General features: G+C 44.8%; 1 long non-coding RNA gene across 2 annotated transcripts; it reads left to right on the forward strand.

Moving 5' to 3' along the window:
- Window positions 1-15,996: 15,996 nt before the first annotated feature.
- Window positions 15,997-19,048, forward strand: LOC141333996 (uncharacterized). 2 transcript variants are annotated; one of them, XR_012355448.1, is made up of 5 exons: window positions 15,997-17,388; window positions 17,473-17,588; window positions 17,685-17,750; window positions 17,906-17,998; window positions 18,507-19,048. It is a non-coding gene; the product is annotated as an uncharacterized lncRNA (long non-coding RNA). The 2 variants fall into 2 exon arrangements; XR_012355449.1 differs by having other exon boundaries at window positions 17,692-17,750.
- Window positions 19,049-27,567: the final 8,519 nt, after the last annotated feature.

A 27,567-nucleotide genomic window follows, 5' to 3' on the forward strand; every position in this document is an offset into this window, starting at 1 on the left:
CGAGAGCAGTATGTCACCCCAGCCATGTACCAGCTCCTTACATAAGAGGCTCATAATAGGAGCGTTGCAGCCCGTATCCCTCCGGTGAGACCTAGAGGGTGGGATTAGCAACACTCCTGGCCGGGGGCTTCAAAGATCTGAGGGTTGTGCTTCAGCCTAAGAGGTCCTCGGCTAAGCGGCCCTGACAGCTATGGCTCAGGGCCAATGAGGGTAGCCCCTCTCGGGGAGGAGCATGTGTACACCACAGTTCATGGTGCCCGTTCTTCCTCAAGGCCCTCAGGAGATCTGTCAGCTAACCCTGCCAGTGTTACAGGGCGCGGCAATCTCCCGCGAACATTGTTCTCTAGTTGTTCCACCCGGAAACGTAGCGGAGCTAGAGAGTTCGCCACCCCCGCGGGGGTCCTCAGAGGTGTTGATTCAGGTGTCTCTTGCCAGCGAGCTGTTACAGGGCACCGAATCAATATCTCTAGTAACACCAGAAACCAGTCTCGAGAGGCTGGTTCCCTTAGTAGACCTTTGGGCAGCGTAAAAACTACTGCTGAATATATCTACATGGGTCCTGCATATGGGGCGTTTCTTACTACTGGAAGCCCACAGCAGGGTCTGGTTATTGAATAAGAAGACGGAACGGCTTCTGCACTCGGTCGCAGCTAAGTCTGTTGGGAATTGAGACAGCTAACCCCCTATCTCCTTTCCCTTCTGTTCAGGTGTTTCCTGCCGGTTCACCGTTACAGGGCACCGAGCTGAAAGCTCAGGGTAAATCAGAGGCCAGTCTTGAGAGGCTGGTACCCTTAGTAGAATTTCTGGCAGCGTTGACACTACTGCCGAAAACATCTACATGGGTCCTGCGTACTGTGAAGAAGGGTTATTATATCTAAGAACCCTCTTCAATGGGGTGTTTCCCACCGAGGTGGGCCCCAAGCAGGCTCTGGTAATGGAACAGGAAGTAAACTCCCTGCTGAGGAAGGAGGCCATCGAGGTGGTCCCTCCTCAACACAGAGAGTCCGGGTTCTACAGAACCGTTACTTCATTGTTCCCAAGAAGGATGGGGGGCTGCCGCCCATTCTAGATCTCAGACAGATGAACCTCTCAGTAAGAAAAACTGAAGTTCAAACTGTCAGTTACGTCGTGTCTCAAATCAGGTCCGAGGACTGATTTATCACGATAGATCAAAAAGACGTCTCCATCCTTCTTCAACAAAGGAAGTTTCTGTGGGTTGCTTTTAGGGGCAAAGCTTACAGAGACAGAGCTCTTCCTTTCGGCCTAGCAGTGGTTAGCGGTTCAACATCGAGGTGTTGTTCTTGTTTGCAAAAATAGAGAGCTGTGGTTGAGAACCCAACATCAAGAAAAGTGTGCTTTCTCCATTACAGAGAATCACTTATCCAGGTGTCATGTGGGATTCGATCATGATGCAGGCACATATGTCACCTGCTCGAGTCGTCCTCGCTACAGCCAATGCGGCCAAGCTAGGGTTGTCACTCACTGTAAAACAGTTTCAAGTACTGTTAGGCTTAATAACACCCGCTTCCAATGTGATGCCTCTTGGATTGCTGTTTATGAGGCCGTTACAGTGATGTCTAAAACCAAGGGGTTTTCCCCGAGGGGGAACCCATTCCGCAAGATCAAGGTCACGCGGCGATGCCTACGTGCCTTGGACATGTGGAAGAAACCTTGGTTTCTATCCCAGGGCCAGGTGTTGGAGCTCTTTGTCGCTGCGTCACGCTAGGGACAGATGCGTCCCACACCGGCTGGGGAGCGGTGGCCGCTCGGCCCGCGGTCTGTGGAGAGATTACCATCTCTCGCGGCACATGAGTTGCCTAGAGATGCTGGCGTATTTCAGGCCCTAGAGATATTTCCTCCCGGACCTGAGAAACCACATGCTCGTCCGCACCGACAGCACTACAGTGTTTATTACATAGAGACAATCGTCAGGGGGGTCTGCGTTCACGCCCCTTATACAAGCTGGGGTACCGGATCCTCCTGTGGACGCAAGGGAAAACTCCTCTCACTCAGAGCTGTTCATATCCCTGTCCATCTCATTGTGGTAGCAGACGTCCTGTCGAGGCAGGGGCTGATGCCCGGGGAATCGATGCTTCACCAGGAAATAGTGAAGCAAAGTTGGAGAATATTTGGCCAGACTCAGTTGGACCTCTTTGCGACTCGAGAGATATCGCAATGTCCACTCTGGTTCTCCTTAGTGCCTCCAGCTCCTCTGGGACTGGACGCTATGGTACAGGCGTGGCCGAGGCTTCGTCTGTACACTTTTTTCCCGATTGCTCTGCTCCCCGGAGTTCTGGAAAGATTACGCCGGTATGGAGTACGGCTGCTACTAGTAGCCCCGTACTGGCCGGCCCGAGTATGGTTCTCGGACATAATCGCCCTCCTCGATGGCTCTCCATGGGAGATTCCTGTCAGGTGGGACCTCCTCTCGCAGACCGGGGGCTCAATCTTTCACCCCCGCCCCGAGATTTGGAAACTATGGGTGTGGCCCCTGAGGGGGCACAACTTATAGAGGCTGGTCTCTCAACTGAGGTTGCTGAGACCATCCTTCATTCCAGAGCTCCCTCTACAAGGAAACTATGGCCTTAAATGGAAACAAGCACCACCAATTAGACCCAGTTCACTGCCCGATAGATACAGTACTGGAGTTTCTGTAGTCTCGCTTTTCCACAGGGCTAGCCCACTCTACCCTGAAGGTGTACGTGGGGACTTTATCGGCCTACCACGCCCCTCTCGGTGGCCTGTCAGTGGGTAAGAACCCCTTGGTCATGCGGTTCCTTCGCGGTGCACTTATTCCTCCATTCGTGGAGCCCGACTAGGAAGTATAACTGTATGTGTCCAGTGTGAGCACTGGACACATACGTCCACATAGGTGGCGGAAAACAGAGCACTGCTGTTTGGTATCTCCCCCTGAGGGGGGTGGTACCCTGTTTCGAAACAGCACTGTCAGTAGATGGATCGTGGATACCATTTCTACTGCTTATGAGCCCTCTGGCCTGCCAATACCCTTGGAGGTCAAGGCTCACCTTACTCGAGGCTTGGCTGCCTCTGAAGCTCTGTTAGCAGGTGTCCCTAACCAGGATATCTGCAGTGCTGCGGGTTGGTCCTCGAGAGCAGACGTCCTGTCGAGGCAGGGGCCCGAGGCCTGGGGAATCGATGCTTCACCAGGAAGTAGTGAAGCAGTTTCGGAGAATTCGGCCAGACTCAGTTGGACCTCTTTGCGACTCGAGAGACGTCGCAATGTCCCCTCTGGTTCTCCTTAGTGCCTCCAGCTCCTCTAGGAATGGACGCTATGGTACAGACGTGGCTGAGGCTTCGTTTGTACGCTTTTCCCCGATCGCTCTGCTCCCGGGAGTTCTGGAAAGTGTGTGACCCACTGAGGGGGCACAACTCATAGGATCCGGTCTCTCAACCGAGGTTGCTGAGACCCTTCTTCATCCAGAGCTCCTGCCACAAGGAAACCTTATGGCTTAAGTAGTGATTACCCATTAGACTCAGTTTACTGCCCGACTGGTATAGTACTGGAGTTCTTGCAATCTCATTTTCAGCAGGGTTAGCACACTCCACCTTGAAGGTATCCGCGGTGGCTCTATCGGCCTATCACGCCCCCTCTCGGTGGCTTGTTAGTGGGTAGGAACCCCTTTGTCATATGTTTCCTTCTGAGCCGCTCCATTCTCCTCTGTTCTTGAGTAACAGATACAATTTTTCTCTTGTGTCCTGGCTGTTTTCCAGGCCGAGGTATAATATCTCTCCTCGTGTGCCTGAGGGCCGAGGTATATTTTTCCCTCTTGTTATGGAGGTTCTCCAGACAAAGGTTTATTATAGGGGTGGGCATAGATTAATTTTTTTAATCTAGATTAATCTAGATTAAAATGGCTAATTTGAATTCTGCTGAAGGCATTCAGAATATGTGTGCTACCCAAATAATGACTAAACATGTTACACCGTACTTTTATTTTGACAGGTTGCCGTGAAGTTTCTGTGTATACAGTATGACATGATGCGAGTTTTCTCAAATGAAACGGTATAAGTGACACTCACAGCAGTTTTGGAGATTGAGTTTATCTGTTCATGTGAGATGCAAATGCCAGAAATTACCGGGAGCGTCACGTGTGTTTCAGTATGCGTGTAGTAAAAGCGCGTCTCCACCATTCATAGTATGAATTTCATACATACAGCCAGGCAAACGGAACATACCGGATTCATATTAAAACGGTCTTTTTGCATTTCAGTTTTCACAGACACTAGTCCATATCGCGATTTGAATTAAGTGACAGACCATATTTGATTTATGAATCCAAAAAAACGACGAATTTACGTGGCATTTCGCGCTATAGTAGATTTGGTTTTTATGAATGGAGGACGACGTGATCCCGTCTGTGTTTTGGCAGAGGAGACATAAACGCGTGACTATATTCTATAGTCTTTGGTATACATCCGCGTTAAACTATCAAGGTGAAAGTCACCATAGCTTGCGTAGTTTAGACCCAGCTCCCAACCCAATTTTGAGAATAGATTAACGGCGATATTTTTTTTATCGCCCGATAAAAGTCTCGTTAACGCCGATAACAGCCCACCACTAGTTTATTACCACTCGCGTCTTGGCAATCTCCCCCGGGTGGAGACATTCCAGTGTCCTGGCAAGTTCACCAGGCACTACTTGTGTCCCTCTTGTTGTTCCCAGACAAAGGAGTACTACCTTCTCCTCATGTGCCTGAGGGCCGAGGTATATTTCTCCCTCATGTTCTGGAGGTTCTCCAGTCAAAGGTATATTACCACTCACGTCCTGGCAATTCCCCAGGCGGAGATTTTTTCTGTGTTCTGGCAAGATTCACCAGGCACAACTCTTTCCACCTTTGTCCCAGCAGACACTAGGCAGGGACTTGGAATTATGGGGGCGTGGGCATCTCGTTCCCCATAGCGTTGATGACACCACTGAGTTCCCGGAAGGAATGTAACCGTTGTTCCCTGAGGGAACGAGACGCTGCGTCATGGACCATAATTCCCGCATTCCTGCTGCGCATCGCTTCATTCCTGGAAGCCGGCTTGAAACGCACGTGCTTTATACTTCCCGGTCGATGACGTCACCGCGCACTGCCGTCATCTGATTGGTTGGTAGACTACATTCAGAGAGAGGCTCGCCAATGGCGTTCCCCATAGCGTTGATGACGCAGTTACATACGTAACCCGAGACGTTTTACATGCAATCTAATTCATAAACATCTTAAAAACTTTTAATAGATGTCAATGGTACAATTTACATAGGACAATGGTTTGTGTGTAACAAGTGTCATTTTTTTGTATGACAAATTCTGTTTTTAGAGTAATTGAAAACACCAGCATTCATTATAAAACACTCCTGCTCTTAAGTCTCAAGTCTCAAGTCTTATTTATTTATATAGCCCTTTCTACTACAACGTAGACCAAAGGACTGTACATCTAAAAGAAAACAAAAAAACAAACATACAAGCCACATACCATGCAATGACAGAATCAAGAATTAAAAGCCATAGAGTACAAATACGTTTTCACACGAATTTTAAAAACATCAACTGATGGTGCAGATCTTATATCAGGGGGAAGCGCATTCCACAGTCTAGGGCCAACGACTGAAAAAGCTCTATCCCCTTTAGTTTTAAGACGAGTTCTCGGAACAAAGAGCAGTAAACAATTAAAAGACCTTTGTGATCTACCAGAATTCATAAGCACCAAGTCCTTGATATATCCCGGGGCCATATCATGAACAGCTTTATAAACAAACAACGATACCTTGTACTGTATTCGATATTTCACAGGAAGCCAGTGGAGCCTTTCCAAAACTGGTGTAATATGCTCCCTTTTCTTAGTACCATGGGGAGTCTCGCAGCAGCATTTTGAAAGTGAGTTCAGTCCTCAGACGAGAAAGAACGACGGTGCGTAAGTGTCTACTTTAATACTATTTCACTAGGCGGTCGTTACTTAGAGTTGCTGCTAAAAGCACTTTGTCGTTTCTGTTTAATTACTTATTCCTAAGTATTAATTTTAAGCCGCTGTTCTCTTAAGCACTCTGTAGTTTCTATTTACTTATTGGTTAATATTAAATTTGAGCTGCTTCTAAAACGCACTCTGTAGTTTCTATTTACTTATTGGTTAATATTAAATTTGAGCTGCTTCTAAAACGCACTCTGTAGTTTCTATTTACTTATTGGTTAATATTAAATTTGAGCTGCTTCTAAAACGCACTCTGTAGTTTCTATTTACTTATTGGTTAATATTAAATTTGAGCTGCTTCTAAAACGCACTCTGTAGTTTCTATTTACTTATTGGTTAATATTAAATTTGAGCTGCTTCTAAAACGCACTCTGTAGTTTCTATTCACTTATTCGTTAATATTAATTTTGAGCTGCTTCTTAAAGTACTCTGTTGTTCTATTTAATTATTCGTTTGTTTTATTTACATCTATTCACTGTTAGAAAAGGAGTGTTCTTCTGTTATTTGTCCTGCGATTGTTTTTGCTTTAAATTCTAGTTCCCTTTCGGGAACTCCACACTGCGTCATCAACGCTCTGGGGAATGCCATTGGCGAACCCGCCTCTGAATCAGTCTGTAACCAATAGAACGACGGGAGTGACGTCACCGGCGCGGTGACGTCAGCGACCAGGAAGTATATAAGCACGTGCGTTTCAAACCGGCTTCAGCTTTTGTCATTCAGCGAAGCGCTCTATGTTGGTCTGTTTGTCTGGTTATTCATTGCTGTTTTTTGTGCCAGTTTGCACAGCTTTTGTTTGAGCAATGTCTGCCAAAAGGGGAAAGAAATTAGATATTTCTAAGGCGGTTCAGCAGCCACACAGAATGTGTGTTCCTCCTTGCCAGCGATTCATCGTTGGTGGGGACACACACAGGATGTGTGTGTTCTGCTTGGGAGCGGAGCATGCTCAGTCAGCCCTTGAGGGGGTTGGCTGTCCGCAGTGTGAACGTCTTCCACTGCGGGTGCTTCGTTCCCGGAGGGCTCTCTTCGAGGAGGGAGCCTTCACCAGCGTTCCTCGCGGGTCTGGCCCCGCTTCCGCCGAGGCGGAGCGGCAGCTGCACTCGTGGGGTTCGCAGCTCGATCTGTTGGAGGGTATGGAGACGGGTGATCCCCTATCTCCTTCCTCACCCAGCAGATCGGTTGATCTCCTCCTGGATGCGGAAGCCCGCACTGCGGTTTCTTCCCCCCGGGAGGAGGTCTCAACACTCCTCTTATCTTCCTCCGAGGAGGTTGATGTAGAGAGTGTTGATCTTCTTCAACCGCCTACGAAATCCCCACAATTTGAGGAGCTCCTGGAGGTGGTAACTCGTGCGGTAGCCAGACTCAACATCAGCTGGCCCGCCGAGCAAACCCATGAGCCGCCAGAAAGCAAGTTAGATGAACGCTTTCTGCGGACACGCAAGCCACCTCCAGGGCGGAGCCTTCCGTTTTTCCCTGATCTCCACAGTGAGCTGTCGAGATCATGGGAGAAACCATTCTCGGCCCGTGTTTTCACCCCCTCCTCCGGTTACTACGGTAACGTGGGAGGGGTCGAGGAGCACGGGTACAAGATGATGCCAGCAGTTGAACAGACGCTCGCGAGCTATCTGTCTCCTGCAGCGGCATCATCTTTGAAGGCTCCGACCTTGCCCACCAAGCCTCTTAAACTAACATCTAGCTTGTTGGGCAAGGGGTACGCGGCAGCGGGTCAGGCTGGGTCATGTCTGCACACTATGTCTGTGTTGCAGGCATACCAGGCCGACCTGCTCAAGGATTTAGACGACGGCAGGGAGGTGAATGTGTCAGAATTGCGGCGTACAGCAGATCTCGCTCTCCGCGCCACTAAGGAGACCGCCCGTGCTATTGGGCGGTCTATGGCAGCCCTTGTGGTCGCGGAGAGGCACCTCTGGTTGTCCCTGTCCGATATGAAGGAAAAGGACAGGGCCCTCCTGCTGGACGCCCCAATTCAGTCTCCTGGCCTGTTTGGCGACTCAGTCGATGCGGTCGTCAGCAGGTACCAGGAGGCTCGCAGACAAACTGCAGCCTTTCAGCAGTACCTCCCTCGCCGTGTCTTTTCCTCTGGGGCTGCTGGACGGGAGCAGCCCCAGCCGCGTACCAGCTCCTCACGCCGCGAGGCGCAGAAAGCGAGCGTTGCTACCCGCACCCCTCCCAGACCAAGGGGACGGGGTAAGCAGCGCTCCAAGTCGGGGGCCTCCAAGACTAGGCCCGACCTGAGGGTCGTGCTTCAGTCAAAGAGGTCCTCGGCTAAGCGGCCCTGACTGTTGTGGCTCAGGGCCGTTGAGGGCAGCCCCTCTCGGGGGGAAATGGGGTCCACCACATCATATGGTGCCCATTTCTCCTCGGGGCCCTCAGGAGACCAGTCAGCTAACCCTGCCAGTGTTTCAGGGCGCGACAGTCTCGCACAGACCTCTGCTGGTGGTCCCGCCCGGCAACGTAGCGGACCCAGTAAGTTTGTCACCCCCACGGGGGTCCTCAGAGCAGTTAATTCAGGTGTCGCCTGCCAGTCAGCTGTTACAGGCCACCGAATTAATTCCTCAAAATTTACCAGAAACCAGCCTCGAGAGGCTGGTTCCCTTAGTACACTTTCTGGCAGCGTGGAAACTACTGCCGAATGTGTCTCCATGGGTCCTGCGTACTGTAGAAAGAGGGTATCAAATTCAGTTCGGCGCCCCGGCGCCGCCCTTCAACGGGGTATTTCCTACTACGGTAGGCCCCGAGCAGGTTCTGGTAATGGAACAAGAAGTAGATTCTCTTCTGAGGAAGGAGGCCATCGAGGTGGTCCCTCCTCAGTTCAGAGAATCCGGGTTCTACAGCCGGTACTTCATTGTTCCCAAGAAGGATGGAGGGCTGCGGCCCATCTTAGATCTCAGACAGCTGAACCGCTCAGTCAGAAAACTGAAGTTCAGTATGTTAACTGTCAAACAGGTCGTGTCTCAAATCAGGTCCGAGGACTGGTTTGTCACGATAGATCTCAAAGATGCGTACTTTCACGTCTCCATCCTTCCTCAGCACAGGAAGTTTCTCAGGTTCGCTTTCAGGGGCAAAGCTTACCAATACAGAGTTCTTCCTTTCGGCCTAGCACTCTCACCCCGAACGTTCACAAAGTGTATGGATGCTGCTCTGGCTCCTCTGCGACTCCAGGGCATCCGTATACTCAACTACATAGACGACTGGCTGATCCTAGCCAGCTCAGAACAGTTAGCAGTCCAGCATCGAGATGCTGTTCTCGCTCACATGGAAGCTTTGGGGTTGAGACTCAACACCAAGAAAAGTGTGCTGTCTCCTTTACAGAGAACCACTTATCTAGGTGTCGTATGGGATTCGACCACGATGCAGGCACGTATGTCTCCTGCTCGGATCGAGTCGATCCTTACTGCAGTAAATGCGGTCAAGCTAGGCCTGTCACCCACTGTCAAACAGTTTCAAGTACTGTTAGGTCTTATGGCAGCAGCAGCCAACGTAATACCTTTTGGCCTGCTGCACATGAGGCCGCTACAGTGGTGGCTCAAGACCAAGGGTTTTTCCCCGAGGGGAAATCCTTTCCGCAAGATCAAGGTCACGCGGCGATGCCTTCGTGCCTTGAACATGTGGAAGAAACCTTGGTTTCTGTCTCAGGGCCCGGTTCTGGGAGCACCGTGTCGCCGCGTCACGCTAGCGACGGATGCATCCCTCTCCGGGTGGGGAGCGGTCATGAGTGGCCGCTCGGCCTCCGGCCTGTGGACCAGTCAGCACCTCTCATGGCACATAAATTGCCTGGAGATGTTGGCGGTCTTCAAGGCTTTGAGGCACTTCCTCCCAGACCTGAGAAACCGCCATGTGTTGGTCCGCACCGACAACACAGCGGTGGTTTATTATATCAACCACCAAGGAGGTGTGCGGTCACGCCCCTTATGCAAGCTGGCGTCCCATATCCTTCTGTGGTCCCAGGAGAAACTCCTCTCTCTGAGTGCAGTTCACATTCCTGGACATCTCAACGTGGGGGCAGACGTCCTGTCGAGGCAGGGGCAAGTAAAGCCCGGGGAATGGATGCTTCACCCGCAGGTGGTGAAGCAGATATGGAGAGTGTTTGGCCAGGCTCAGGTGGACCTCTTTGCGACTCAAGAGACTTCGCAGTGTCCCCTCTGGTACTCTCTAGTGCCTCCAGCTCCACTTGGGCTGGACGCCATGGTACAGACGTGGCCGAGGCTCCGTCTGTACGCCTTTCCCCCGTTCACTCTGCTCCCGGGAGTTCTAGAAAGAGTACGCCGGTACGGAGTCAGTCTACTATTAGTAGCCCCATACTGGCCGACCCGAGTATGGTTCTCGGACATCATAGCCCTCCTAGACGGCTCTCCTTGGGAGATTCCGTTCAGGAGGGACCTTCTTTCTCAGGCTGGGGGCGCAATTTGCCACCCCCACCCAGAGAAGTGGAAACTATGGGTGTGGCCCCTGAGGGGGCGCATCTCATAAGTGAGGGTCTCTCAACTGAGGTTGCGGAGACCATCCTTCACTCTAGAGCTCCCTCTACAAGGAAACTTTATGACCTGAAGTGGAAACTCTTTACTTCATGGTGTAGAGAGCGACACGCTGACCCAGTCCACTGCCCAGTTGGTACAGTGCTGGAGTTCCTGCAGTCTCGCTTCTCCACCGGGATAGCCCACTCCACCCTGAAGGTTTACGTGGCGGCTTTATCGGCCTTCCACGCCCCTCTCGGTGGCCTGTCTTTGAGTAGGAACCCCCTGGTCATACGGTTCCTTCGCGGTGCACTCAGGTTGAGGCCTCGGGTGAACCCCAGAATCCCCACGTGGGATCTCGCTGTGGTGCTTGAAGCCCTCTGTAGGCCTCCATTCGAGCCCTTAGAGGAGATTTCAGACCGCTTCCTTACTATTAAGACGGCGCTGCTGTTGGCTCTTACTTCTCTGAGGAGAGTAGGAGACCTTCAGGCCCTTTCAGTGGCCCCTTCTTACATTGACTTTGCGCCCGGTTTGGCCAAAGCATTCCTCTACCCTAGACCCGGGTACGTACCGAAGGTACCGACAGCAGTACCACAGCCAGTCACCCTGCAGGCCTTTTACCCTCCTCCATTCGTGGAGAGCGACCATCGGAAGTATAATTGTATGTGTCCAGTGCGAGCATTGGACACATACGTCCACAGAGCTGCCCTGTGGCGAAAATCAGAGCAACTTTTGGTCTGCTACGGTCCCCCTAAGAGGGGGCTCCCTGCAACTAAACCCACTATCAGTAGATGGATCGTAGATGCCATAACTACAGCTTATGAGTCCTCTGGCCTCCCATCACCGATGGGCATCAAGGCTCACTCTACCCGAGGCATGGCGGCCTCGAAAGCTCTGATGGCAGGTGTCCCTATCCAGGACATCTGCAGTGCGGCGGGTTGGTCTACACCTTTGACCTTCGTTAGGTTCTACGAGCTAGACCTACGAGCCACTCCAGGCTCCTCTGTCCTAGCTGACAGGAGTTATACCTCGTGAGCCTGAGGGCCGAGGTAGAAGTTCCCTCTTCGCTGGGTACCCCCCAGGCAGAGATGTAATTTCGCTCGCGTCCTGGCAGTTTCCCAGGCGGAGCCCATGCCAGTGCCCTGGCCACAAGTTTCCAGGCACTACTTGTGTCCCTCTTGTCCGGGTGCGCCCCGACAAAGGACTATTGTCTCCTCGTGTGCCCGAGGGCCGAGGACGACTCCTTCCTCTCGGTCTGGTTGGTCACCAGACAGAGGCCTCCACCTCGTGTGCCCGAGGGCCGAGGTGTTCTTGCATTCCCTCTTCGCTGGGCACGTCCCAGGCAGAGATGTAATTCTACTCGCGTCCTGGCAGTTTTCCAGGCGGAGCCATTCCAGTGCTCTGGCCAGAAGTTTCCAGGCACCACTTGGGTCCCTCTTGATCCGGGTAAGCCCCGACAAAGGACCATCCTTTCTCCTCGTGTGCTCGAGGGCCGAGGAGAACCCCCTCTCTGGCTGGTGACCAGACTGGGGTGTATGACCAAAATCTCGTGAGCCCGAGGGCCGAGGTTTATCCCTCTTCGCTGGGTACGTCCCAGGCAGAGATGTAATACCGCTTGCGTCCTGGCAGTTTCCCAGGCGAAGCAACCTGGTGTTCCGGTACCCCCAGACACCTCTTGTCCCTCTACGTCTGGCTGGTCCCCAGACAGAGGTGGACTCCTTTCCTCGTGTGCCCGAGGGCCGAGGCGGATCAGATCCCTCTTCGCTGGGAGTTTCCCAGGCAGAGATGTAATACTGCTTGCGTCCTGGCAGTTTTCCAGGCGGAGCCAATCCAGTCCCTCCTGTGCTGGCTGTTCCCCAGACGGAGTTTTGGACTATTTCCTCGTGTGCCTGAGGGCCGAGGTTCTCATCTCTCTTCCTCTTCGCTGGGTGCGTCCCAGGCAGAGATGTCATCACACTCACGTCCTGGCAGTTTCCAGGCGGAGTTCTTCTGGTCCCTCTTTGCTGGTTTCCCCAGACTGAGCGACCACTTTCCTCGTGAGCCCGAGGGCCGAGGTATATACCATCTCCCTCTTGCTCTGGCATTTATCCCGGACAGAGGTGTAATACTTCTCCTGTCCTGGCAGTTTCCCAGGCGGAGAACCATCAGTGCCCCTCAGGTAAGTATCTTCTGGCACTGCCCTCTCGTTCTGGGCTGGTCCCCCAGACAGAGGGATATTGTCTCTCTTGTCCTGGTAACCCCAGGCAGAGAGCTCTTCCTGGCCTGATCCACCAGAAGCAACGCTTTCCTTTTCCTTTCCCAGACAAACACCACTGGGCAGGAACTTGGAATTATGGATAGTTGGTATATCGTTCCCCAGAGCGTTGATGACGCAGTGTGGAGTTCCCGAAAGGGAACGTCCCAGGTTACGTATGTAACCCTGGTTCCCTGAGGGAACGAGACACTGCGTCTCTGACCATAATTCCCGCATTCCTGCCGCGCTTCGCTTCATTCCTGGAAGCTGAAGCCGGTTTGAAACGCACGTGCTTATATACTTCCTGGTCGCTGACGTCACCGCGCCGGTGACGTCACTCCCGTCGTTCTATTGGTTACAGACTGATTCAGAGGCGGGTTCGCCAATGGCATTCCCCAGAGCGTTGATGACGCAGTGTCTCGTTCCCTCAGGGAACCAGGGTTACATACGTAACCTGGGACGTTTTTATTGCAATCATTAAAATTGATAACTGAGCGTACGGCCAAGGGAAGCTTTTGTTTTTGTCATATCGTTCCCTTCTGGAGCTATTACAAGTGCGAAGCTGTTGCTTTTTGAGTTTCGATTGAGCCATTTTGCGTGCGGGCGAGACATTCGCGGCTCACTGAGCCTAGGAGGCGTCCCTAGCTTTTATCATTGAAGCACTGTTTGGTTGTCTATTTAACTGCGTCAGAACAGCTGACGCTGAAGCGTCAGCGGAAGCGTTCAGCCTCCTCGCGTGAAGACCGACGAGAGTAAAGACTGCGACTTTTCCTGCGCGACTTCTCCGAGCAACGACACCGACAACGCACTTAAGTACTCCTCTCCTTTATTTCACTCTTCTTTCTGTCCCCGGCTGGAACCCCCCACTTCTCCTTCTGTCCTTGCTCGGAGGCAGAAGTAACCAAACTTTTCCTCTCCAGCCATCCGACGACATGTCCTTTAGATCCTATCCCCTCACACCTTCTCCAAGCAATCTCCCCTACAATCCTACCGGCGCTCACACACATCATCAACACATCTCTTCTCACAGGCACTTTTCCCACTACATTTAAGCAGGCCCGGGTAACCCCACTGCTCAAAAAACCTACACTTAACTCCTCACTCATAGACAACTACAGACCTGTCTCCCTCCTTCCATTCATAGCAAAAACACTGGAACGGGCTGTTTTCAACCAGCTATCCTTATTCCTCTCACAGAACAATCTACTGGACTCTAACCAATCAGGGTTCAGAAGCGGCCATTCAACTGAGACTGCGCTACTGTCTGTCACTGAAGCCTTGCGGACGGCAAAAGCTGAGTCCAAATCATCGGTACTCATCTTGCTGGACCTATCTGCAGCTTTTGACACTGTGAATCACCAGATCCTCCTGTCCACCCTCTCAATGCTGGGTATTACAGGGACTTCACTTCGCTGGTTCAAATCCTACCTCTCTGGTAGGTCTTTCAGAGTGGCCTGGGGAGGCGAGGTATCCAAAACTCATCAACTGGTCACTGGGGTTCCTCAGGGTTCAGTTCTTGGACCTCTCCTCTTCTCCATATACACTACATCTCTGGGCCCCATCATACAGGCACATGGCTTCTCCTACCATTGCTATGCTGATGACACACAGCTCTATCTTTCTTTCAAACCAGACGATCCATCGGTAGCTGCACGGATCTCAGGTTGCCTAGCGGATATCTCTGCATGGATGAAGGAACACCATCTACAGCTCAATCTAGCAAAGACGGAACTCCTTATCTTTCCTGCCACTCCATCTCTACAGCATGACTTCTCCATCCAGTTAGGTTCATCAACAATTACCCCATCAACTTCAGCCAGAAATCTGGGTGTTATCTTTGACAACCAACTGACTTTTAAAGACCACATAGCTAAGACCGCTCGATCTTGCAGGTTTGCATTGTACAACATCAGAAAGATCAGGCCCTTCCTAACAGAGCATGCTACACAACTCCTCGTCCAGGCCCTGGTCATTTCCAGGCTGGACTACTGCAATGCTCTTTTAGCTGGTCTTCCAGCATGTACAATCAAGCCTCTACAAATGATTCAGAATGCAGCAGCACGACTGGTCTTCAACGAGCCCAAAAAGGCCCATGTTACACCTCTCTTCATATCCCTGCACTGGCTACCGGTTACAGCACGCATCAAATTCAAGACACTGATGCTGGCCTATAGGACAGCCACCGGATCATCACCTGCCTACCTCCATTCACTACTACACATCTACACTCCTTCCAGAAGACTGAGATCCTCTAGTGAAAGACGCCTCATTGTACCACCACAGAGAGGCATGAAATCACTGTCCAGAACATTCTCGTTCAACGTTCCTGCCTGGTGGAATGATCTTCCCACCCCTATCCGGAATGCAGACTCCTTAACAGCTTTCAAACGACTGCTGAAAACCCATCTTTTTCGACACTATCTGACTCAATAAAAAAAAAAATAAATAAATAAAAAAAATATCCTCCCTTCTAGCCTGTTTTTCCTCTCTTTCTTGATCTTCTCCTTCTAGCCTGCACTCTTCTAACAACGCCTGATATATGGTATTTTTGAACACTTCCTATGTTGATCTGCCTCCTTAGGATGAATCACTTGTTGTATTCCCAATTGTAAGTCGCTTTGGATAAAAGCGTCGGCTAAATGAATAAATGTAAATAAATGTAAATTTTGAACCAGCTGCAGTTTTGAAATAAGAGACTGACTTATTCCTACATACAGAGCATTACAGTAATCCAAGCGTGAAGAAATAAATGCATGAATTACTGTTTCTAGATCAGGAACAGACAAAAAGGATTTCATTTTCGCAATAGTCCTTAACTGATAAAAACAATTTTTTACCACATTTTTAACCTGATGGTCAAACATAAGAGCAGAGTCAAAAATTACACCTAGATTTCTTATTTTAGGCTGAACATTTGTTTCCCACATACCTAAAAAATCGGTTAAACCACTGTCATCCTTATTCATCCCAAAAACCATGACTTCAGACTTGCTAGCATTTAACTGCAGGCAGTTTTGCTCTAACCAGCTAGTCACCTCCTTTAAGCATGATACCAAAGATAGATTAGGGCTTGATCCTCCAGCTCTAATCGGTAAATAAATCTGAATATCATCAGCATATAGGTGATAAGATATACCATATTTCTTAAAAATTAGGCCTAAAGGCAGCAAAAATAGCGAAAAAAGAATAGGTCCCAGAATGGAACCCTGAGGTACTCCACAATCCAGAGAAACCAACCCGTTCTCATCAATTTGCGTATAAATAACACGACTTTACACTTTCCAATTGCGTGTAATACATACGCCAAAGTCCAATTTCGCGTGCATATGATACGCCAGTCCTTCCCATTAACTTCTGTGGAGAGCAGATGCGTACAAATAGCACGCAGCATCTTCTACGGCAGTGACGTCACCAGCGAGGCTCGGTTTGCCCCGTTCACTTGATGCATATACACCTTTAAACAGGTAAGAAGGGCAACAATCTTTTCTTTTGTAATGAGATCATTATTTTAATTGTTTCGGTGCTTCTGCGTCTCTGTATGTGGGGTCATGTGTTAAAATAGAAGCGTGTGCGTTCAAATTAGTTAGAACAGTCGGCTGCTGCGTTAGCACAGCTGCTAATATTAGCCTAAGCTAACTAATAACTGTTGCTGATTTGAAATAAATAAATAAATAAATTAAACCGTTTTAATCAAATTCACGTGGCTGATGACAGCTTTACAAATCAACCAAACCAGTATCACGTGATAAGCGCGATCATGTAAAAGTCCGCACATTTACCATATTTTTACCATAGTAACTGTTGCTTGACCATATTATGTGTAGCCAATGCACAAGTCACATCGTTTACCATGGTTTTACCTCAGTGTCCATAGTTTTACTATGGTATTTGTAGTTAAAGCACAACAACCACAACATTTACCATGGTTTTACCACTGTAAGCATAGTTTTACTGTGGTATATGTTTTTAAAGCACAATAACCACAACACTTACCATAGTTTTACCTCAGTAACCATAGTTTTACTGTGGTATTTGTAGTTAAAGCACAACAACCACAACATTTACAATGGTTTTACTACTGTAAGCATAGTTTTACTGTGTTATTTGTTTTTAAAGCACAATAACCACAATGCTTACCATAGTTGTACCTCAGTAACCATAGTTTTACTGTGGTATTTGTAGTTAAAGCACAATAACCATAATGCTCACCATGGTTTTACCACTGTAAACGTAGTTTTATCGTTAATTGTGATTTTACGGTGAACTATTTGTAAAGCACAGTAATTATAATGCTTGCCACCTTTTATACTTTTTTATTTAATTATATAAATTAATTTTATAATTATTGTAAATTATTGTAATTTAATATATCTTTTTTCTGTCTTGCAGTTACATCAGATCACTTACTCCAGCAGCTCTTTAAAGAAAACAACTCTTGTAAATGCCATCACTTGTTCCTATTTTTCCGAAATGTAATCCCTAATTAATTTACACATAGTTTTGCTCTCTCTCTTTATGTGGTCCTTGCAGACAAAATTCTTCTAAATGTTTCTTCCTCTTATTCCTTTGCTTCCTCACTTACTTACACATTCTTTTGTGCTCTGTTGTAAGGTAGAAACTGAGAGTTTGCATGATGGTCTTTTCTCAGACTCTGAATCTGATGTGTACAGATGAACTCAGGAGCCTGCTGGAGTTGCCAGGGAACTTGAGCTTGAAGTATATAATTATAACTGCTTATTTTGTGTTTCAACAACAATAACAATTAAACATGTGGTCAATAAACATTTTCTTGTTTTACAGCTGGAGACCAAAAACGCAAAGAAAATCAGTCACAGCAAGCCAGTCAAACCAGTCCTGATGAATGAGGAAAGAACATGGTCTTCTTGTGCCCAAATAGAAAAGGCAGATTTCCACTGGTATGTATGTATTCAAGCAATGTAGTTATATGTATTTGATGTTGATCTCTCAAAAGATAACGTCATTGTTTTTCACATACACATCTTTTTTTTGAGTTCCTAGAATTAGCAAATCAACTGTGTAATCGCCTCTGGAATTTGGGCAGGAAATGACCGAATATGGTGAGTACTGACACCAGCACCTGTGATCACCAACACTATTTATCTGTTGACTTATTGTTTTGTCTGTTTGTTTGAAGGAGGATGAAGCCAGTTGATGATTTCCAACTTATTTTTAGCACATTGTCTCAACATGTATATATTTCTCTTTGTTTCAGCTGAAAGGGAAGACCAAAGGAGGCCAGTCACAGGATCTGAATTGGGCCATATTGTGCACTTATGGAAAACACCAAAGGCAAACATTTCCAAAGGTATGTCAATGTCAGTCTGAGCATCTTGACTGAACTGTAGTGCAGTTACATTTTGCACAGCTTGCTCCACAGCCCTATCAGAAAGAAAAACCAACAAAGTGTCATGTCGAACTCATTCATAATATTATCAGCAAATTTATATCATCTTGTACAAGCCTAGTTATGTAAAATTCTACGACTTTCACCTGTACTTTTGTCACTGGCCATTGCCTGAACTCTCATGCTAATTTTGTCATTGAGTGTTTGTTTATATTAAGTCCATTTAGTTCTTTCTTTATTAACTTTTACAAATTGCCACTGTCTAACAGTACATGATATCTTAAACTTAAAGCTGGTCACACCATGAACAAGAGCTATGATAACTATTTTAGCATCTACACCAACAGACGATAACATTCTGTTTACTGTTATAGATGCTGGACTTACAGTATGTTGTTGTCTGCCATCTGTTTTTGTCAATGTTTTTTTGTTCATCATGTGATTAATTCACTTTCTTCCTGTCTTGCAGGATTTCTCACAGACTATTAAGTCCTTCTTCATCAGCTCTCCACAATATCAGCCCTTCCAACATCTTCCACATCGCTTTCTCTCATGTGGCACATCTGCTCTCAGTACTCTACTGCCGTCTTCCAGTTTTTGCATGTCTACTTATTATTATTTTTTAATTTCTCCTCTACAGTCAACACTCTCTCCCATCTCTACTGTGGGCACTCCTGTCAATATTTAGTGATTTATAACTACCACTAACAACTAACTATGAAATTATAATTATTAATCATTCATTTGTCTTGCATTTAGTCACAATAGAAGCAAACAATAATGAAAGGAAACATGAAATATATCATATAAGGTAATAATTGTAAAATATTGAAATATTGTTCTTAATCATTTTTGCCTAATTGTTTGTTAAAGGGAAGAAAATATATTTTCAACTGAAGCCTTGAATTTTTGATTGTTGTACAATTGTATAATCGGCAGGTTTTTTGTTTTGTTTTTGTTTTTAATTTTTTTCATAATGACACAGCTGTTTATCTGGGAAAGGTTTGACATATCAATAAACATTGGATATAACTACTAAATGTGTGATTTCATGATTTATTATTATTATTATTATTATTATTATTATCATTCCTATAGTTAAACTGGCAGATATAAGAAGGACCATTTCCAGGTAACAGAAATGGTTAACTATTTATTTAATACACTATAAATACACTGTAAATGTTACAGAAGCTAAATTGAATAGTAGAAAAATACTGCATGTTTAACTAATTATTTTTTTTTTACATTTTGATTTATTTTTCAAACAGGATATGCAAATGTTTTACTTTAGATATTGTACATTAATATTGGTGTACACAATGTATACCATAAAAATATATACTTATATGTACTGTAATCAACAAATCTATTGCTGCATCAGGGTAACTCCACAGTTTTATATGTAGTGGCGACAAATAAATTGTTCAACTTATTATCTATCCATTCCCCACAAGAACCCGAAAGATCCTGTCATAAATGACCATATATGGACAAGTAAGTGTGATGCCTCGCTCAGCTGGGTTGCCCTTGGCCTTGAAAGTTCCTGTGGCACTAATTGGACTATCTTTTAAACCAAAAAAAAAAAAAAAAACGCTTGGTGTTGCAAAGTCCGTTTTGCAGTTATTATTACGTCTTTAATACCCTCAGTTAACAATACAGTGTTGCTATGTTGTGAGTAATTGCCACTTTACAGAGATTGTAACCCTAACCCTAAGCATATCTTCTTTAAACTACAAATAACAGCGCCATCTTTTTTCGCGTTCCATCGATAGAATGGCAGAGGCTTATGGGTAATGTAGTTTAGAATGTTTAATTATAAAATCGGAGAAAATACGATCTTTTTTGAACAAAGCTTATCTAAACATGTTCATTGTGCAAACATCTATGGCATATTCAAGAGGCAGGCTGAAATTAGCTATTTTACTTAGACCACTTTTTAAAACACCTTTATACCACCTTTCCATATAAGTTTTAAAACATTATGCAGTTAACATGGCAAAAGTACTTGTCCTGCCAGTTTTTTCTTTGTCATTATAATCAGACACTGATTTACAGCCATTTGAAATGTTATTTTATTTTGCTTTTCCAGGGGACTCTACTGGGCCCCTGGAGATGGAAGGGCAGTTAAAATGTGCACAAATCTCTTCTCGTCATAGACAACACACTGTGCTGAGTCACATTTTTGAGATTTTCTTTTCAGCAACTCGCCAATATGTAAGTTGCAAGTCATGGTTATTTTAGTATAACAATTAGACAGTTCCCATTTGAAAGGGGCTCCACTGATTTCATTAAATCAGGAACAAGAATACAGCGATGACACTAAATGAAGACACAAATGTAAATAAATAAATACATATTGTGATCCTTCATTGTACTATCACACACTTTCAATGTGTCATTCAGTAAGACAAGGTACAGACAGTGTGTGTTTATGGTGCAAAAGCCATACGGATTTGAATACACCTTCTGGTGCTACTTGGACACGTCATCAGTGAAGAACCCGGGGTCATAGGGTGTTTTGGGTCTTTAATCTTCATAAACCCTCACCGGGCGACCCAGCCAGGGGTGATCAGTCCCCGGCTTGTGTCCAAGTGGCCTGTCGCTCCACGGATCCCCCCTGCAGATCTTCTCTGTAGCCTCTAAGATGTTTCTGGTGGCTTTTATCAATAGCAGTCCTCTCACTCCAAGGAGTTTAAGGGTTCGCAGCAGTGTGTGGCCTGCGAAGCCTCGGCACTCGACCTCAACTGGCTTACAGTGAACTTTCCACCCGTTGTTACGGCACTCCAAGCTGAGCTCTGCATACTTAGCCGTCTTCCGCTCGTGGGCCTCTTCAATATGGTCTTCCCAGGGGACTGTCAGTTCCAGAATGACCACTTGCTTGGTAGACTCAGATGTTAGCACCATATCTGGGCGGAGAGAAGTGGCTGTGATGTTGCCTGGGAACTTGAGCTGTCTTCCTAGGTCGACTTGAAGCTGCCAATCACGAGCGATGGAGAGGAGTCCCCCTGTAGGCCTAGGCCGTTGGTGTTGTTCCTTCTGCCCAGCTCTAATGAAGGCTCTTGACTGGTTTTTCAGTCGGACACTTTACCCTTCTTTAGGACCAGAGACCTGGGCTTGGCAGGCTTGAAGCTCATCCTTGCCCAGGAGATGCAATTCCCAGGAGATACAATTAATGCAATGCAAACAATCATAATGTAAAACACCTAATTTGTGTCTCTGTCAAATATTCTTTATTTTATTATTTCTCTGATGTGAAGCATCAGTAATGTCATGCTCATCTTGCTTATAATACAATATTAGATTCACATCTATGTATTGAGTATTGATCTTTCCCTGGTCCATCACCCTCAGTTGTGCATGAAGTGTCTGTAGCAATATGGTCCATGCAGTCTCTTCTAATTCATCTTTCAGGCTTCCCTTCAGGTAACTGAATGTCTTTAATATGACCAAATGTTCATGCCTTAATTAAAACACTCATGATAGTTAGGTGTATTGTTTACTAAATTAAATGGTGTTTTCACCAAACACCATCCCTAATACAGAATACTCACCATACTTTTTTATTCCAACATCATGTGCAATACTTTACTGGAGAATACATCATAAAGACAACTAAAGTGGATTATAAAGACAAATGATATTCAAGAGAAATAAACATGGGTTATGTCATGGGTCAAATTTCTTGAGCATCATGGAATCACATTAAGTTTCCTGCTCATCATCTGAGCTCTCCTGGTTTTCTTCTTCTTACTTGTTTATCCATAAACTTCTTCCATGTCATAAACAATTTGCAGTTGTTATCCAGCACACTTTCCAGTCTCGTCCTTCGGATGAGACGTTAAACCGAGGTCCTGACTCTCAGTGGTCATAAAAAATCCCATGGCACTTCTCGTAAAAAGAGTAGGGGTGTAACCCCGGTGTCCTGGCCAAATTCCCTTCACTGGCCCTAGTCAATCATGGCCTCCAAATAATCCCCTTTCATTGAATTGGCTATATCACTCTCTCCTCTCCACCTGTAGCTGGTGTGTGGTGAGCGCACCGGCGCCGTTGTACTGTGGCTGCCGACGCATCATCCAAGTGGATGCTGCACACTGGTGGTGGTTGAGGAGAGAACCCCCATATGATTGTAAAGCGCTTTGGGTGTACGGCAATACACAACGAAAGCGCTATATAAATGCATCATTCATTCATTCATTCATTCACTACAGTACAAGTGATGAACAAAAGAAATGACCAGTTCAAATCACTTTATTGTCACAATACCATAAACAAAAGCGTACAGGTGAAATAATTTTGTGCAAACTGCAGCATTACAGTATGGATGAAAAATATTAAATATGCAACGCACACACATATACATATACTGCATATATAAGGGATTCAGTACATGCAGAGCACAATATATGGTAAAAATTGCTATACAGTGAGCACAAAATGAAAACAATGATAAACAAGGATGATAAGAATGGTATGAATTAGTGCAAACAGAATGTCAGGATGCAGAATAACAGTGAGTCAGAGTCCAGACAGTGTAACTGTTAGAGTGCAGTACATGATGTGGTGTGTGGTGTTACTGGTACGAGTTCAGTTCAGTCTGATTGTCTGTGGAAAGAATTTGTCTCACAGTCTGCTGGTGTAGGTCCTGCAATAACTTCTGCCTGATGGTAACAATGAGAGCGATCCATGCAGTTGGCTGGAGTCTCTGATGGTCCTCTGTGCTTTCCTCACACACCACCTGATCTAGATGTCCTGGAGGGACAAAACAAGTATTAAATGTTGTAAATCAATAAACAATATATAGAATTTGAATTTATAGTTGTTGCATTGGACTTACCATTGATTCTTGTTGGAGGTATGGGCCAAAAGAACTCTTGTTGTTCAGTTTTGAAGTTTACTGTTTTACACCGTAAAATCTGAGCGGTCACAGTAGAGCTGTCCACCAATGCAGTCTTCACAGCAGATACCTGATGGCCATTGAATTAATCTCTTCATCAACTGGCTTCATCCTCCTTCAAACAAACAGACAAAACAATAAGTCAACAGATAAATAGTGTTGGTGATCACAGGTGCTGGTGTCAGTACTCACCATATTCGGTCATTTCCTGCCCAAATTCCAGAGGCGATTACACAGTTGATTTGCTAATTCTAGGAGCTCAAAAAAAAGGTGTATGTGAAAAACAATGACGTTATCTTTTGAGAGATCAACATCAAATACATATAACTACATTGCTTGAATACATACATACCAGTGGAAATCTGCCTTTTCTATTTGGGCACAAGAAGACCATGTTCTTTCCTCATTCATCAGGACTGGTTTGACTGGCTTGCTGTGACTGATTTTCTTTGCGTTTTTGGTCTCCAGCTGTAAAACAAGAAAATGTTTATTGACCACATGTTTAATTGTTATTGTTGTTGAAACACAAAATAAGCAGTTATAATTATATACTTCAAGCTCAAGTTCCCTGGCAACTCCAGCAGGCTCCTGAGTTCATCTGTACACATCAGATTCAGAGTCTGAGAAAAGACCATCATGCAAACTCTCAGTTTCTACCTTACAACAGAGCACAAAAGAATGTGTAAGTAAGTGAGGAAGCAAAGGAATAAGAGGAAGAAACATTTAGAAGAATTTTGTCTGCAAGTTTAACAGAGTGAGAGGAAAGCAGCATTAGAATTTTTTCTTTAATAGCAAGCTAATATGAATTCTTTAAATATGATTACCTACTGACAACCGCAGCTATTTAACATGAAATGACACAGAGAAACAATTTGGTTGGAATCTCTTTCAGAACAAATTTTTCTAGATGATGAAAAATAAAAACATTGACAGCCAATCAAAATCCACCAGACTGTAAATAGTCTGAGCACGTATATGCAGACAACATCACTGCAGCACACGCTGAATGAACAACAAACACATTGACAACAATGGCAGACAACAACATACTGTAAGTGCAGTATGTATAACAGTAAACAGAATGTAATCGTCTGTTGGTGTAGATGCTAGATGCTACAGTTCAGTCAAGATGCTCAGACTGACATTGACATACCTTTGGAAATGTTTGCCTTTGGTCTTTTCCATAAATGCACAATATGGCCCAATTCAGATCCCATGACTGGCCTCCTTTGGTCTTCCCTTTCAGCCGAAACAAAGAGAAATATATACAAGTTATTATAAACAGATAAAATAAGGATGTGTGCATTAAATCAAATCAGTTATAGCTAAATGTCTTCAACGTTACTGTGAAATGTTAAATCATTGAAGGACTTGTTCAGCCTCCTTGATAACTTCTTCAAGATCAGCACTGGGAGCTTTGAGTTTAAGTTCCCTGTTTATTCTAGCAGCTTTCTGACAGAATTGGTCAAAATTATGAGATAATGAAAATGTCATGATGGACCACATAAAGAGAGAGAGCAAAACTATGTGTAAATTAATTAGGGATTACATTTCGGAAAAATAGGAACAAGTGATGGCATTTACAAGAGTTGTTTTCTTTAAAGAGCTGCTGGAGTAAGTGATCTGATGTAACTGCAAGACAGAAAAAAGATATATTAAATTACAATATTTACAATAATTTACAATAATTATAAAATTAATTTATATAATTAAATAAAAAAAAATGTATAAAAGGTGGCAAGCATTATAATTACTGTGCTTTACAAATAGTTCACCGTAAAATCACAATTAAAGGTAAACCTACGTTTACAGTGTTATTGTTATTGTGCTTTAACTACAAATACCACAGTAAAACTATGGTTACTGAGGTAAAACCATGGTAAATGTTGTGGTTATTGTGCTTTAAAAACAAATAACACAGTAAAACTATGGTTACTGAGGTAAAACTATGGTAAGCATTGTGGTTATTGTGCTTTAACTACAAATACCACAGTAAAACTATGGTAAGCATTGTGGTTATTGTGCTTTAAAAACAAATAACACAGTAAAACTATGGTTACTGAGGTAAAACTATGGTAAGCATTGTGGTTATTGTGCTTTAACTACAAATACCACAGTAAAACTATGGTTACTGAGGTAAAACTATGGTAAGCGTTGTGGTTATTGTGCTTTAAAAACAAATAACACAGTAAAACTATGGTTACTGAGGTAAAACTATGGTAAGCATTGTGGTTATTGTGCTTTAACTACAAATACCACAGTAAAACTATGGTTACTGAGGTAAAACTATGGTAAGCATTGTGGTTATTGTGCTTTAACTACAAATACCACAGTAAAACTATGGTTACTGAGGTAAAACTATGGTTACTGAGGTAAAACTATGGTAAGCATTGTGGTTATTATGCTTTAAAAACAAATAACACAGTAAAACTATGGTTACTGAGGTAAAACTATGGTAAAACTATGGTAAGCATTGTGGTTACTGTGCTTTAAAAACAAATACCACAGTAAAACTATGCTTACAGTGGTAAAACCATGGTAAATGTTGTGGTTGTTGTGCTTTAACTACAAATACCACAGTAAAACTATGGTTACTGAGGTAAAACTATGGTAAGCATTGTGGTTATTGTGCTTTGAGAACGAATACCACAGTAAAACTATGGTTACTGAGGTAAAACTATGGTAAGCATTGTGGTTATTGTGCTTTGAGAACAAATACCACAGTAAAACTATGCTTACAGTCGTAAAACCATGGTAAATATTGTGGTTTTTGTGCTTTAACTACAAATACCACAGTAAAACTATGGTAAATGTTGTGTGCTTTAACTACAAATACCATAGTAAAACTATGGACACTGAGGTAAATAATGCGATGTGACTTGTGCATTGGCTACACATAATATGGTCAAGCAACAGTTACTATGGTAAAAATATGGTAAATGTGCGGACTTTTACATGATCGCGCTTATCACGTGATACTGGTTTGGTTGATTTGTAAAGCTGTCATCAGCCACGTGAATTTGATTAAAACGGTTTAATTTATTTATTTATTTATTTCAAATCAGCAACAGTTATTAGTTAGCTTAGGCTAATATTAGCAGCTGTGCTAACGCAGCAGCCGACTGTTCTAACTAATTTGAACGCACACGCTTCTATTTTAACACATGACCCCACATACAGAGACGCAGAAGCACCGAAACAATTAAAATAATGATCTCATTACAAAAGAAAAGATTGTTGCCCTTCTTACCTGTTTAAAGGTGTATATGCATCAAGTGAACGGGGCAAACCGAGCCTCGCTGGTGACGTCACTGCCGTAGAAGATGCTGCGTGCTATTTGTACGCATCTGCTCTCCACAGAAGTTAATGGGAAGGACTGGCGTATCATATGCACGCGAAATTGGACTTTGGCGTATGTATTACACGCAATTGGAAAGTGTAAAGTCGTGTTATTTATACGCAAATTGATGAGAACGGGTTGGAGAAACTGACTTGGAGGAAAAATCCCCAACCCTAACAGAAATTGAACGCCCCTTTAAATAAGAGGAAAACCATTTCAAGACCGTCCCTCTCAGCCCCACAACATATTCCAAGCGATTAATAAGAATATTATGATCTATTAAATCAAAAGCTGCACTAAGATCCAGCATGATTAGAGCTCCTCTATGAGTCTGCAATGAGTAATAAATCATTTGAAACTCGCAGTAAAGCTGATTCAGTACTGTGTCCTGCCCTAAAACCAGACTGAAAAGCGTCTAACACCTCATTTTTAGCCAAAAAAGAGTTCAACTGAGATAGAACTACCTTTTCCAATATTTTAGAGATACAAGGCAGCTTTGAAATGGGCCGATAATTTTTAAAATCCAACGGGTCAAGAGTAGGCTTTTTAAGAAGGGGCTGAATAACCGCCTGCTTAAAACTTAAAGGGAAAATGCCTGTATAAAGACTGCAATTAACAATAGCAGTAATACAAGGCCCAGTGTAATCAAATGTCGCAGCCAGCAAATCAAATGGCAAAATATCCCAACTAGCAGCTGGGCATTTTAACTTACCAATAATAAGACTGATATCCTTAGTTGAAACCAAATCGAATTTGTCAAACGTGCTGACATTATTAAGAATATCACCTGTCAAGCCATTCCAATCACGAAAACCTGATCTAATTGTATTAACTTTTTCTAAAAAAACATTTAAAAACTTCTCACAACACTCTGTAGATGGAAATATTGAGACAGTATTTGAGTTTAAAAACCTATTAATAGATTGAAACAAAATTTTAGGTGATTTTGAATGCTGTGATATAATATTTGAAAAAAAAGGCTGATTTAGCATCCTTTACAGCCTTCTGATATCCCATACGTGAATCTCGTAAAATCTGTTGGGAGATCATAAGTTTATCCTTTTTCCAGGCCCGTTCTGCTCGCCTACACTGCTGTCTAAGAGCCCGAGTTTGTTCATTTAACCAAGGCTGATGATTAACCTTATTATACCTGATCTTATATGGAGCAACAGAGTCCAAAACTTCAGAACACACCGAATTAAAAACAATAAGTAATTCATCTGGATCAGCCGTAATAGTTGCAGACTCCAGCCATGATACATCAGAAAGAGTACTGAAAATATCACCAAATGC

The sequence above is a fragment of the Garra rufa genome, chromosome 4, assembly GCF_049309525.1.
Source record: "Garra rufa chromosome 4, GarRuf1.0, whole genome shotgun sequence".
In the NCBI taxonomy this organism is placed as follows: Eukaryota; Metazoa; Chordata; class Actinopteri; order Cypriniformes; family Cyprinidae; genus Garra; species Garra rufa.